The following is a 13,256-nucleotide window of genomic DNA, read 5'->3' on the forward strand; positions in this document are numbered from 1 at the left end:
GTTCGAATAATGATGAAGTTGAAAGCTGCCCTTTTCATATGTACTTGACTAAACTTTGCTGACGTGGAGAAAGCCAGGATGCTCGACCGTGGATACAGAACTTTCATCAATAATTTCTTTTGTCACGACAGCAACCGATTCTAGTTTCAAGTATCAGAAAGGCAACTGTTCTTACCTGTAGATATCCTTTCTGATTCCAATTAAAAACAAAACAAAATCCCTAAGGGAAAAGATAACAGAATTTTAAAAGCCTACTACATTAAATGAGCAGCTGCAGGTTTAATTTATTTGGGCCACACAATATTTGAAGTGTGAAAGTGCAGGATCAAAATATACACATTGGGGACTGCTACTTTTAAAGCTAACCAAGGAGCTGGTTCTCATTTTATTGTCTAAGAAGCAGTCTTGTGGTTTAAATTCTCTGCTCCACTGAAATGAGTCAGAGCCCTGAAACTTGTTTCCTCCTCAAGATTTGTCCATACATGTGTGTCATTTTCTAAAGGAAAGATGTATACTCTCTAAAAGTTCATCAAAGGTGCTGTCCCGTAGTCCCAGGTAGTACATATCTCAGTGAGTCCCACTGAAGCCCTCAGAGTTTACTTCTGAGGAGAGATGTATAGGATTGTACTGCAGATTAATTATATCCAACTCCCAGGGGCTTTATTATAGAAGGAAAGTGAAAGCAATAAATCCAATGCACAACTGCAGCCTCTTGTGTCCTGAGCCAGGAAGATAACGCAACTGTTCTGCGTTGGAGAGGAAAGCAGGAATGAAATCCTGACTAAAGTCATGGCCAGAAAACGTGTAGCTTCCGGAGCGCGGAGGGAGCGCTCTCTCTGTGCTTTGAAGGCTTCGCATTGCTTTTGCTGAAGCCAAGGAGCCTGCATTCGCTCCATAGGACACACAAACATTTCCCCTTAATTTTTGGAGGGAAAGTCCTATAGAGCAAAAAATACGGTAAATTTATTGGCCACTTTTTCTTGGCAAAGGCATCTCAAAGCAACTTATAAAGGAAAACAAAAGGAAAACCCTATACAGGAACATTATAACAAAACCAAAAACCACCATTAGAATGATTAAAAATACCTTAATGTAATACTCCAGCGCCTATAAAACATGGCACAAACTCCTGGGCCATGCCATGTTCAGGTGCAGTAATGTGGCACGGGTGCAAACGGGACAAAATAAAACTTATCTGCAAGCAACCGAGTTCAAATTATTTAGTAATTATTGCTGCTTTATACTCTCTAAGTCAGGCATAGGCAAACTCCGGACCTCCAGATGTTTGGGACTACAACTCCCACTATCCCTGACCACTGGTCCTGTTAGCTAGGGATGATGGGAATTGTAGTCCCATAACAGCTGCAGGGCCGAGTTTGCCTATGTGTGATCTAAGTCCTCAGTGTTAAGCAAGTGTTACTCTCTAGTAAGATTCCCTCCTCCCCAAAGCTCTGTAACAACTAATTAAGTACAAATTTCTATACGCCTTATCTAAGTTTGTAACTTTTCCAATTTGGAAAGGAATACCCAGGGTTTTGTTGCTGCTGAATGACAAGTCATTTTGAAAGAGCAGCTTTCTGGTCTACAAGCAGCAACATGCACAAGGCGTTCAGGTTGCACCTGTAGGATGGAGTGTCAAGAGAATCAGTGAGCGCATGCAGTGGTTTCTTAGCCATTGTGCTTCTTGGAAGCAAGCTGGAAAACGTTTTTAGGAAGGTGAACGGGGCTTCCTTCTTGGCCCTGCTAAAGAAGAGGTGAGAAGGGAGCCAGTATCCCAGATCTCACCTGCCACCTTCGCAGGGCTCCCTCTTGGAACAGGGCTACTACGCTTGTGAGTTCACTTCTCACACAGGCCTTCTGAAAGTCAAAAGCGGAGGGCCTTCTATATTATGAGGTACAGTGGTGCCTCGCAAGACGAAAATAATCCGTTCCGCGAGTCTCTTCGTCTAGCGGTTTTTTCGTCTTGCGAAGCAACCCTATTAGCGGCTTAGCGGATTAGCGCTATTAGCGGTTTAGCCTCGGTCCTAAATGGCCTCGGTCCAGTATACCTGAAGGAGCGTCTCCACCCCCATCATTCTGCCCGGACGCTGAGGTCCAGCGCCGAGGGCCTTCTGGCGGTTCCCTCATTGCGAGAAGCAAAGCTACAGGGAACCAGGCAGAGGGCCTTCTCGGTAGTGGCGCCCGCCCTGTGGAACGCCCTTCCAGCAGATGTCAAAGCGATAAACAACTACCTGACATTCAGAAGACATCTTAAGGCAGCCCTGTTCAGGGAAGTTTTTAACGTGTGATATTTTACTGTATTTTTGGTTTTTATGGAAGCCGCCCAGAGTGGCTGGGGAGGCCCAGCCAGATGGGCGGGGTATAAATAATAAATTGTTATTGTTATTATTATTATTATTATTATTATTATTATTATTATTAGCGGCTATTAAAGGCTTAGCGGCTTAGCGGCTAAAAGGCTATTAGCGGCTTAGCGGCTTAGAAAAAGGGGGGGAGCGAAAAAAAATCGGAACACTCACAAGACATTTTCGTCTTGCAAAGCAAGCCCATAGGGAAATTCGTCTTGCGAAGCAGCTCAAAAACGGAAAACCCTTTCATCTAGCGGGTTTTCCGTCTTGCGAGGCATTCGTCTTGCGGGGCACCACTGTACAGACAAACCATTCCCACCCCCACCCCCTGCTACCAACCTGGGCAAATAATGTATTTTTATTTTTTATTTACATTCTGCCTTTTCTCAAATGAGCTCAAGGCAGAATATGTGGTTCTCTCTGCCCCCCCCCCTTTTCTTAACCTCACAACAACCCTATAAAGTAGATTAGGTCGCAAAACAGAGACTGGTCCACGGTCACCCACGAAGGTTCATGGCTGAGTATAGACTTGAAACCTGGTCTCTCAGGTCCTAATCTTAAAGAATAACCATTTTCCCCCAAACCTCATTTGCTATTTGCCACAGGAGATGCACATGGAAACACACACTTTTTTGGGGGGGGGGGGTGAAGCAACTCCAAAGTGAATATTCATCCCCCCCCCCCGCCCCAGCTCAAACAAGAAAAAGGAACTGAAGTGAAATGACAAGTTCGTAGCTGGAAAAGGTGCAGTACTGTCTGGTTTAAATGGTCATAAAGTAAATTAAACCATCACCACTCAGGGCAGCTTCCATATAGGAATTAACATGAAGTCTGTGGATAAATCACATTCAGCATTTTATGCATGGAGATAAATCTAACACCGAACCTGGTCAGATTTTGCATCTCACAGCATAGGAAGAATAACACATTCTCCCTAGACAGTGACTGAATAAAACATTCTAGGACAGGAACTGACAAAGGGAAGAATTTCGCTCCCTCTGTAATGATCCCTGCATGATAAACCATGGTTTATTGATCTAAGAACAAGCTATGTGATCTACATATTCCCTCCTCTCCTCCCACCAGGATGCCAAGCTTCAGCAAAGCTTTCTTTCTTAAAACCACAGTCTTTCATGGCAACTGTGGCTCAAGGGATCCCTGCAAACCAGGAAATCAGACCAGAATCCAATCCTAGTTTCCTATCCTCCTGTTTTGAAGGACTGCCTTATACCACAGGGACCTGGGTTAGGACGTCACTGGAAAGTGTGGCTTAAGAAATCTTTGCCAAAGCCAAGTATATGAAAGGGAGAAGCGAGAGAGCCCATTTCGGACCTATGCCATGCCTATCAAGACTGGGGTTTTTTCCATTTGAACTGGGCCTTCTTCTTTTTTAATGATCTTTATTGTTATTATACATCAATTTACATAGAACAAATACAATACAAATACATTACATATAACACATACCCTACATATCCAACGTATACACCACAGATATTTGACTTCCAACTCTACTCTTTACACTTTGTTTCCAAACTTAACTCTATACACATCCCATATTAGTTATTCCACTTTTCCTTTATGTTTATGTCATCAGATTTACTATTCCTCCCCTCTATTTTCAAGATTTAGTCTGTATCTTGCGTCGCTCGTATAATTTTTAAGATATTCTTTGAAGACTGACCATTCTTTATTAACTTTTTGAATGGTATTTCCTTTTGTTCTCCCTGTTAATTTTGCAAGATGTAAATATTCAATCATTTTTGCTAAGCAACCAGATTTTGTGGGGTTATTGTTACAGATAGGTAGCCGTGTTGGTCTGCCATAGTCAATATAAAAAAATTCCTTCCAGTAGCACCTTAAAGACCAACTAAGTTCTTGGTATGAGCTTTCGTGTGCATGCACACGAAAGCTCATACCAAGAACTAACTTAGTTGGTCTTTAAGGTGCTACTGGAAGGAATTTTTTTATATTGTGGGGTTATTGTTACTTTTTCAATTTTTGGCTATCAAAATTCTCGCCGCTGTGGTGGCAGACATAAATAAAGGTCTACAAGTTTTCTTGATTTCCATGAACTGGGCCTTCTGCTCATAGGACCTGCGGTTCCCAGGTCCATTCACATTGCCAGAGTGTGTGTTTATAGTCAAGAGTTTCATTACAATTCTCATTTGCAACATGTGAAATGGTCTTAAGCACACCCTGCACGTGGGTGTTTTTTGTTTTTTGTTTTAAATAAATAAATATTTATTTATTTATACCCTGCCTATCTGGCTGAGTTTCCCCAGCCACTCTGGGCGGCTCCCAATCAAGTGTTAAAAACAGTACAGCGTTAAATATTAAAAACTTCCCTGAACAGGGCTGCCTTCAGATGTCTTTTAAAGATAGGATAGCTGCTTATTTCCTTCACATCTGAAGGGAGGGTGTTCCACAGGGCGGGCGCCACTACCGAGAAGGCCCTCTGTCTGGTTCCCTGTAGCCTCACTTCTCGCAATGAGGGAATCGCCAGAAGGCCTTCAACGCTGGATCTCAGTGTCCGGGCTGAACGATGGAGGTGGAGACGCTCCTTCAGGTATACAGGACCGAGGCCGTTTAGGGCTTTAAAGGTCAGCACCAACACTTTGAATTGTGCTCGGAATATAGAGGGCAAGAGACCCGGTTCTAATTCAGAAGAGAATTTAGGAACCTTATTTGCTTAGTATTCTTTGGGACAGCAGTCAGCTTTTATTCTTATTTTAAGATGATGTTTAAATATCCATACTGCCATCTAGTGAATAAAATTGTTCTTTTAAAAAGTGCACTGTACAACCCACAACATTAAAAAAAAAAGATGAAGTTCCCATTTACAAGCTCTTGCCATGGAATTCTGCCCCTTCCCCAGCCTATGCAAAATTTGCATTAGTAGTTATATAAATATTTGGGGAAACTGAGTGGGGGGAAGCCCAAGAGCAACCTTTTTCATCTTAAAAACTACAAAGCCCCCCTTTTTTATATGCTCTAATTAGAATGGAGAAAAAGGTGTGTCTGGGAACAAAACAAAGCTCTTCAAAACATACAGGAAAAACAAGGAGCCTCACCCTTGCAGGGCTGTAAATGCAAAGTTCAAACTATTATTATGTATTACATCAGTAATTATGATTATTCTGAAGGCAGAGTACCCCTGGCAGGGATTGCTGCAGAGATAAAGCAAACATAAGCATGTGCAGACAGTTAGACAAGTTCGGTGCATGAGGAAAGGACAGAGAGTGTTAAGTTGTGGGTAAACATATCAGACGACACAGCGATTCTTCAAACAGCTCTTGTTTATTCACAGGCCAGGACAGAACTGAAGGGCTCAGTCAGCCTGCTTATACAGTGGTGCCTCACAAGAAGAAAAGAATCCGTTCTGTGATTCTCTTCGTCTAGCGGTTTTTTCGTCTTGCGAAGCAAGCCCATTGACGGATTAGCGGATTAGCGCTATTAGCGGCTTATCTGCTGATCGGATCAGCTGATAAGCGGCTTAGTGGCTTAGAAAAGGGGCGGGAGGGAAAAAAACCAGCAGGAACTCGCAAGACATTGTCGTCTTGCAAAGCAAGCCCATAGGAGATTCGTTTTGCGAAGCACCTCCAAAACGGAAAACTCTTTCGTCTAGCGAGTTTTCCGTCTTGCGAGGCATTCGTCTTGCGGGGCACCACTGTATAGAGCTCCAGTACCACGTTACTGTAACAACTTGCTAAAACTATCCAATCACTGAACGTCACTTTCGATCCTTCATTTGCATAACTATCTACAGTATCCCCCTGCTGGCCCAGGGTGAGAACTTCAGTACTTAACAGACAGCTTTGTAGCATAACAAATATTGGTAGTTTTGTGGCTCACTTCCAGCACTCACAACGAATAAGGATTTGTGCTAGCTGAAGCTTCAGCTCCCAGATGTGCAAGCAAACCATGGCTTGGGAGCAATGCGCCTGCTTTCACATTCTGTCTGCTCACCAATTCTCTCTCTTCTGGCAAAGCCCTATGGAGATGGAGCAACTGTAGATACAATGGTTTGTCAACACAAGCCGTTGGCTTGCAAACCATTATTTCATCTACTGGCTTGTCAGATTTAGATATCGTACAATACCAGGCTAAGCTTTGCTAACAATGGATTGGTGTGTTATCTCACTTGCACTCGGGTGTCCTATTAATATTTCAATCTTCAAGGTCCCTTGAAAGGTTTGCAAAGGTTTTTAGCGGGGGCAATTAGAATAAGATCTATTATTTGATTATTGACGTAAACCTCAAAAATGTATTTTGTATAGTTAAGTTTTTTTACCTCTATCTTCAGTACATTTTATTTTGTTTTATTGTTATGGCTAGTGTCTGATGCAAATAAAGATTCTTCTGATCTGATCTTCAAAGTCCCAGTTACACTTTGAAGGGGAGTACACACTTAAATCCAACAAACCTATCTATTCTGAAGGAAATCAGCCCGGAGTGCTCACTGGAAGGACAGATCCTGAAGCTGAGGCTCCAAGACTTTGGCCACCTCATGAGAAGAGAAGACTCCCTGGAAAAGACCCTGATGTTGGGAAAGATGGAGGGCACAAGGAGAAGGGGATGACAGAGGATGAGATGGTTGGATAGTGTTCTCGAAGCTACCAACATGAGTTTGACCAAACTGCGGGAGGCAGTGGAAGACAGGAGTGCCTGGCGTGCTCTGGTCCATGGGGTCACGAAGAGTCGGACACGACTAAACAACAACAACAACACACTTAAATTCCGGTTTAGTTTTTAAAAGTTTTCAAGTAGGACAGGTTAAAATGTTGTACTACTTGCATTTTCATAATAAGTAGTGAGCAGCAGTAGCGCATGAAGGGAGAAAGCACATCAGAAGTGCCCTCCTAGTGTCGCACAGGATTCACCAGGCTGGGGAGGCCTGGTCAGGGGAAGTTTATACAGTGGACCCTCCAGATACAAATTAAATTTGTTCCGGGGGTCCGTCCGCAACCCAAAAGTCTGTAGGCAGAGGTGCCACTTCTGCGCACGTACACAGCACAATTGAGTGCTTCTGCACATGCAGTGAAACCCGGAAGTATATGTATCCAGAGCGGTACATAACTAGAGGGCCCACTGTACAAATAAGAAGAGGGGAACACATCTAGCTTGTACCTATGAAGACAATAAAAGCAACCCTATAAGCAGTCAGCTCTGCCAAGTATGAGGAAATAATGTCATGTTTGAGTCTAATCTAAGAGCATGACTATTGTGATAGCATCAAGATTAAAATAAGAGAACATTAGGAGGAAGTAAAGGCCTTCACACCATTTTAATTATTTTCAAAAAATGTTTTGCTCAAGTCATGCTATGAGCTTTAAGTGCTATTCCCCCAAACAGAATCAATTTGGTGCACGAATTCTGACTTTCGCTAAATTAATTTACTATTGCCCATACAGTGGTACCTCGGGTTAAGTACTTAATTCGTTCCAGAGGTCCATTCTTAACCTGAAACTGTTCTTAACCTGAAGCACCACTTTAGCTAATGGGCCTTCCTGCTGCTGCCACACCGCCGGAGCCCGATTTCTGTTCTTATCCTGAAGCAAAGTTCTTAATCTGAAGCACTATTTCTGGGTTAACAGAGTGTGTAACCTGAAGTGTATGTAACCCGAGGTACCACTGTATTATGTTCTCTTTTAAGTAGGATTACATGTAACCTAACTGGTTTGAGGTTATGCTAATTTATATGGGAATAAGCCCCACGTAACAGGGCTTACTTCTGAGTAGACACATACAAGAGTGCACTGGGAACTGTTCACAGCCCAAATGTCACGTTCCACAGGTATGTAAATAAAATACGCTGGCAGCTTGAATGATGTGTCTCAGTTGTGCCCTCTTGTGGGTGCACTTATTGTTTGAATTTGTTTGAAATGAGCCATACAATCTCTGGCAGCAATTCTACAGGTGGACAGTGATGTGCACTCAAAACCCTATGGATCTTGATTTGACTTACACACTAACACAGGCATGTCCAAAGTCTGATTTGGGGGCCTAATCCGGCCTGCTGGTTGAATTAATCTGGCTCCCGTGGCAGTGTTAGAATTCCTGCTCCTTGATTGCAGTCATGGGATTTTTGTCTATCACATGACAATATCTGTTTTGACTCCACAGAGTGGGAAGTGACGGAGACAGGATGTTTGTGTTACTGTGTTCTGTGAAGTGGGACTATTGTGCTTCGTTTTTTTCTCTTTGCTGTCTGATGCTAGAGAGGGAGGGAGCCATGTGGCAGTGCTCCGTGTGTGTTTATATGTAAATAAAGTAGATTAGCCAAAATGCTGAGTTGCTGAGGTCTGTCACCCGCATGTTGCGCAAACTCTGTGGATCCCTAAGTGTGCCAGTGTCAGTTGGCATCGGTTGCTGTGATGTTCAGGCTGAAGAAAGCTTATGAAGCTCCCGAACGATTGACCAGGAGGTAAACAACTCCTGCATGTTCACTTCATCAAATCTGGCCCTCTTTGGAAAAAGTTTGGGCACTCCTGCACTAACAGATTTGGAAATAGCAGTGGCTATCAGATAGTCCCTGCTGCACACAACTTGCTTAAGTAAATCTGTCAGGGAACTGACATCAGAGGCACGGGAGAAGGAGAGGGTCTCTGATTCTGCAGGAGAAGGTCTAGCGCTAGGGGGAGACTCAGCTGGGAAGAAGGGGAAGGGAATAAGTGTAACACCAGGGATCCAGGAGAGCAACGGGACAGGGAGGTGCAGGGGCTCCAGGACTCTTCGTTGGAAATTAGTGAGGAGAGCCCAGGCACCCCGCTGCCCACGCCCACCCTGCGCAGGAGACTCCCGCGCAGTGAGAGGCGGAGACGATTGGGCGTCAAACAGCTCTTATGTTTGCAGCGCTTTAAGAAACGCCCACAGACAGATTCTACGAGTGACTAAGGGCAGCCACGCTGAGATGGGCTGTGCAGTCCGGAGGGTTTAACCAGGCAATCTAATGCTCAAACGGTGCAGGATTACGCACGAGTAACTCCCAACCACTACAAAATCCTATAGCGCTGACTAAATATGATGAGCTGGAGATGCAGACCTCCCACCCATTTGGGGTGGGGCCCCAAGATGATGCTGGAGTTTAGAGAGAAACGTGCTTCTGCACCTGAGTAATTTCGTGGATGGCAAAATGCCCAAAATGAGACAAACGTGTCTTGAGCAATCCTGAACAAAACCTGAAGATTAATGCATTATGAAGCAAATATCCTGTTTATATATTAAGGGGGGGGGGTAGTGACAAGACTCACCAACCAGTTATTTGTATGACTTATAAAAACATTGCATGCCAAGAAAAGAATACGCACACACTTAAATGGAATGTAGCTGATGGGCAAAACAGATAAACACATATTTCGGGGAACTGTGAAAAAGGCTGGTGTCTTTCTAAATAGTTTCATTGGGGAGGTGGGAACCAATAGCATGGCTTTGAGGGTTAACACTATGCTAACCGCTTTTTTAAAAATTAAGTTTCCCAACAATACATTTATTCACGCATTGATAACAACAATACATTAAACACTGATGCGGGTGACGCTGTGGATTAAACTGCTGAGCCTAGGACTTGCCAATCAGAAGGTCGGCGATTCGAATCCCCGCGACGGGATGAGCTCCCGTTGCTTGGTCCCTGCTCCTGCCAACCTAGCAGTTCGAAAGCATGCCGAAGTGCAAGTAAATAAATTGGTCTTGCTCCGGTGGGAAGGTAAACGGAGTTTCCGTGCGCTGCTCTGGTTCGCCAGATGACCTGGCTGGCCACATGACCCAGAAGCTGTATGCCGGCTCCCTCGGCCAGTAATGCGAGATGAGCGCCGCAACCCCAGAGTCGTTCGCGACTGGACCTAATGGTCAGGGGTCACTTTACCTTTAAACATTGAACATTGACTTCCCTTCCATCTTCCCATGGTTTCCTTCAAATATAAATTTCTGCTGCATACTATAATTCAGTGGTGTCCAAACTTTTTCCAAAGAGGGCCAGATTTGACGAAGTGAAGGGCCGTGAGGGCCAACCAAAGTTGTTAACCTTTTTTCAGGATTGAAGTTGTTGAGCTCTTTTTAGGATTTTACCCCAAAGTTGTTGAGGTGTTTTTTTTTAGGATTTACCCCAGGAAATAAACTGCCACAAGGGCCAGATTAAACCAACTGGCAGGCTAGCTTAGGCCCCCAAAACTGACTTTGGACATGCCTGCTATAATTGTACCACACATTCTTTTGCTCATTTCGCTCTCAGTGTAACTTTTAATGCTGGTGGCGCTGGGGTCTAAACCACTGAGCAACTTGGGCTTGCCAATCGGAAGGTCGGCAGTTCGAATCCCCATGATGGAGTGAGCTCCCGTTGCTCTGTCCCAGCTCCTGCCAACCTAGCAGTTGGAAAGCATGCCAGTGCAAGTAGATAAATAGGTACTGCTCCGATGGAAAGCTAAATGGCATTTCCATGCACTCTGGTTTCCGACACGTTGTCGCATTGCGCTGAAGCGGTGTAGTCATGTTGGCCACATGACCCCGAAAACTGTTTGTGGACAAATGCCGGCTCCCTTGGCCTGAAAGTGAGATGAGCGCCGCAACCCCATATTCGCCTTTGACTGGGCTTAACCGTCCAGTGGTCCTTTACCTTCAGCTTACTGCTGGATTTACTCTGAACCTACTAGTGATTTAACCTGTTTACAATAATTCTTCATATTATCTACACTATGCTAACTGCTGGCCATCAAGTCAAGATCTCTGAGACAATACCCAAGAGCCTAGATGCTGCAATACTAACCCTCCTTCTAGGCCATGGGATGACATAAAAATATTCCTGCACATACTTCATAGTACTAAACAAAATGAGAGAGGCTTAAAGGTTTCCTTTTAGTGCCTGTTGTGAGGAATCTTATAGAACGAGTCACCAAAAAGCAAATCCACTATTCAGTCTGCATCCAAATGTCTCCCAAGCTAGCCTTGATGCTATCTCACAAGACAGATTAGCTTGGGAGCTCTCTGTGTTTTCAAGGAACTTATCTTAAAATTTAGGATGGTAGCCTTAGTCTAAGAAGAGCTGTCAGAATTCCAGAAGACTCCACCCAGCTTTAAAAGACTCGACTTATGTAGTAAACATCTCAATTTCATACGTGTTTGGAATTTTTATAGACAGGTGACACTCCACCCAAGAAGCGAGGAGGATGTTAGATAAATTATGACAAGAAAATTGAGGTGTGCATGGAACAGCTTAAGGGGAAATTCACTAATTAGCCGCATTGGGTGTAGCAGCGTATATATAATGAGCCAAATACCTGTGCGTGTGGAACAAACAAAGGGGGGACGGACACACATGTTTTACTTGCCTGCCCACTGGCACAGAGGGTATGCCTCATAACTTCCCATACTTTAAAAGCTGAAGCTAACTTAATTAATATTTTCACAAAAATACTTGTCATATTTGGATTAGGACAGGGCAGAGGCCAGGAACTTGGACCCAATAATCACAGCTGCATCACTAGGGAAAGGGGGCTAGGATTTCTGCAACTGAATAGTTGTGTAGAAGAGGGATTTATATAGATGTCGCTTCTGAATTTGCTGAAATTCCCTCTTCCACACAGCTATTCCAGGTGCAGGAGTGCTGGCATCTTTCGCAAAGCCATCGTGCTGATGTTGGTACATAAGGGAAAAACAAAAAGCCAAGACAAGTTACTTAAGAAGTTGAAGGTCAGCTAGAAACCAGCTTTCGGACACAAAATTCTAGGGTAGCAGTGGTAGTGCAATTCTGCTACCACAAATGGCAAAGAGAATTTACCAAAACATTGTGGCAATAATTCTTTTAGCACCAAAATGGAAACAGCAAGAAGTACCAATGAAAGAAGAGTGGCAGATGAAGATGATGGACTTTGCAGAACTGGCAAAGCTGATGGGAAAAATCCGAAACCAGCAAGATCAAGTATTCCAAAAAGACTGGAGTAAATTCATACAATATCTGAAAGATCATTGTAAGCGATTAACACCACTAGCAGAGTTGTCTGAAGACTCGTAATGAGAAATTTTGTATCTTTCTATATTTATTTACATTTTGAGCCTTTCTGTAATGAGTGTAATTAGAACTGGAAAACATAAATTGCAATGATATAAAGGTCAATTTTGAAAGCCGTGAGGAAGTTGATAGGCTCTAAAGAGCCAGGGCAGTAAAGTGAATAATGATGATGTGAATGCATAATATTAAATGGAAAATAAATAAAAATTCTATACATAAAAAAGAGAATCTACCAAAACATTGCATTAATTTAACTAATTCCTTATATCTTTCATTCACATGATAAAGTGTTTCCTAGATTACATTATTTCAGACCGCGGGTGACTCGTTTCAGTATCTTTCACCGTCAGGAAATATCCTGTTTGTTAAGCTAGGTCAAGCGCAAGGAATCTTGCCAAGTCTTTTCATGGAAATAGCATTCTCTTCTTCCCCACCCCCCCAGCAGTTAAAAAGCTGTTAAAACTTGCAAAGTTCAACTACACCTAAACCCAATGTATAAATCATGTGCTTATCACAGTTTTGCAAACGGTCATTGATTTCAAGTACTTCGTCAAAGACACTGTATGGTGCTGAAAAATCCTGCTGAGCAGTAATTTTCAAAAGCTGTCCCATCCAAAATAAAAACATGAGCTTAAAATGTAAAAAGCATTACCATAAGAAGCCTGATTCTCTGCCTCAGCGGCGTTAACTGTTCCCACTTTTCGTCTCTGAGATTTTGGATACCATAGCACAATACCATATCGTTCTGCTCCCAGCTTTTTTCCACCTTTTCAGCTGCCAGTTAAGTTTTGCCATAGTTCTTCTGGATAAATTATATTTCCGTGTTAAGAAGGCTGATCAAGTTTACGCAAATTCCCTCCCCCGCCCCCACTCCCATCTCCCTTTGATATACAATACCATGACGA

At 43.3% G+C, this 13,256-nt stretch overlaps 1 protein-coding gene across 3 annotated transcripts in view; it reads right to left on the reverse strand.

Annotated features, from left to right (window-relative positions):
• Window positions 1–13,256, reverse strand: part of KANK1 (KN motif and ankyrin repeat domains 1) — a 127,839-nt gene that overhangs the window by 73,392 nt on the left and 41,191 nt on the right. The window contains exon 1 of one of the 3 annotated variants that reach the window (XM_083483299.1): window positions 176–220. The exons of the other annotated variants lie outside the window; for them this stretch is intronic. The gene's annotated coding sequence lies outside the window, so the exon portion shown is untranslated. Of the gene's footprint in view, window positions 1–175; window positions 221–13,256 lie in introns of those variants that run through there. 3 annotated transcript variants of the gene reach the window in all.

The sequence above is a fragment of the Podarcis liolepis genome, assembly GCF_965112155.1.
Source record: "Podarcis liolepis genome assembly, chromosome: 17".
Classification (NCBI taxonomy): Eukaryota; Metazoa; Chordata; class Lepidosauria; order Squamata; family Lacertidae; genus Podarcis; species Podarcis liolepis.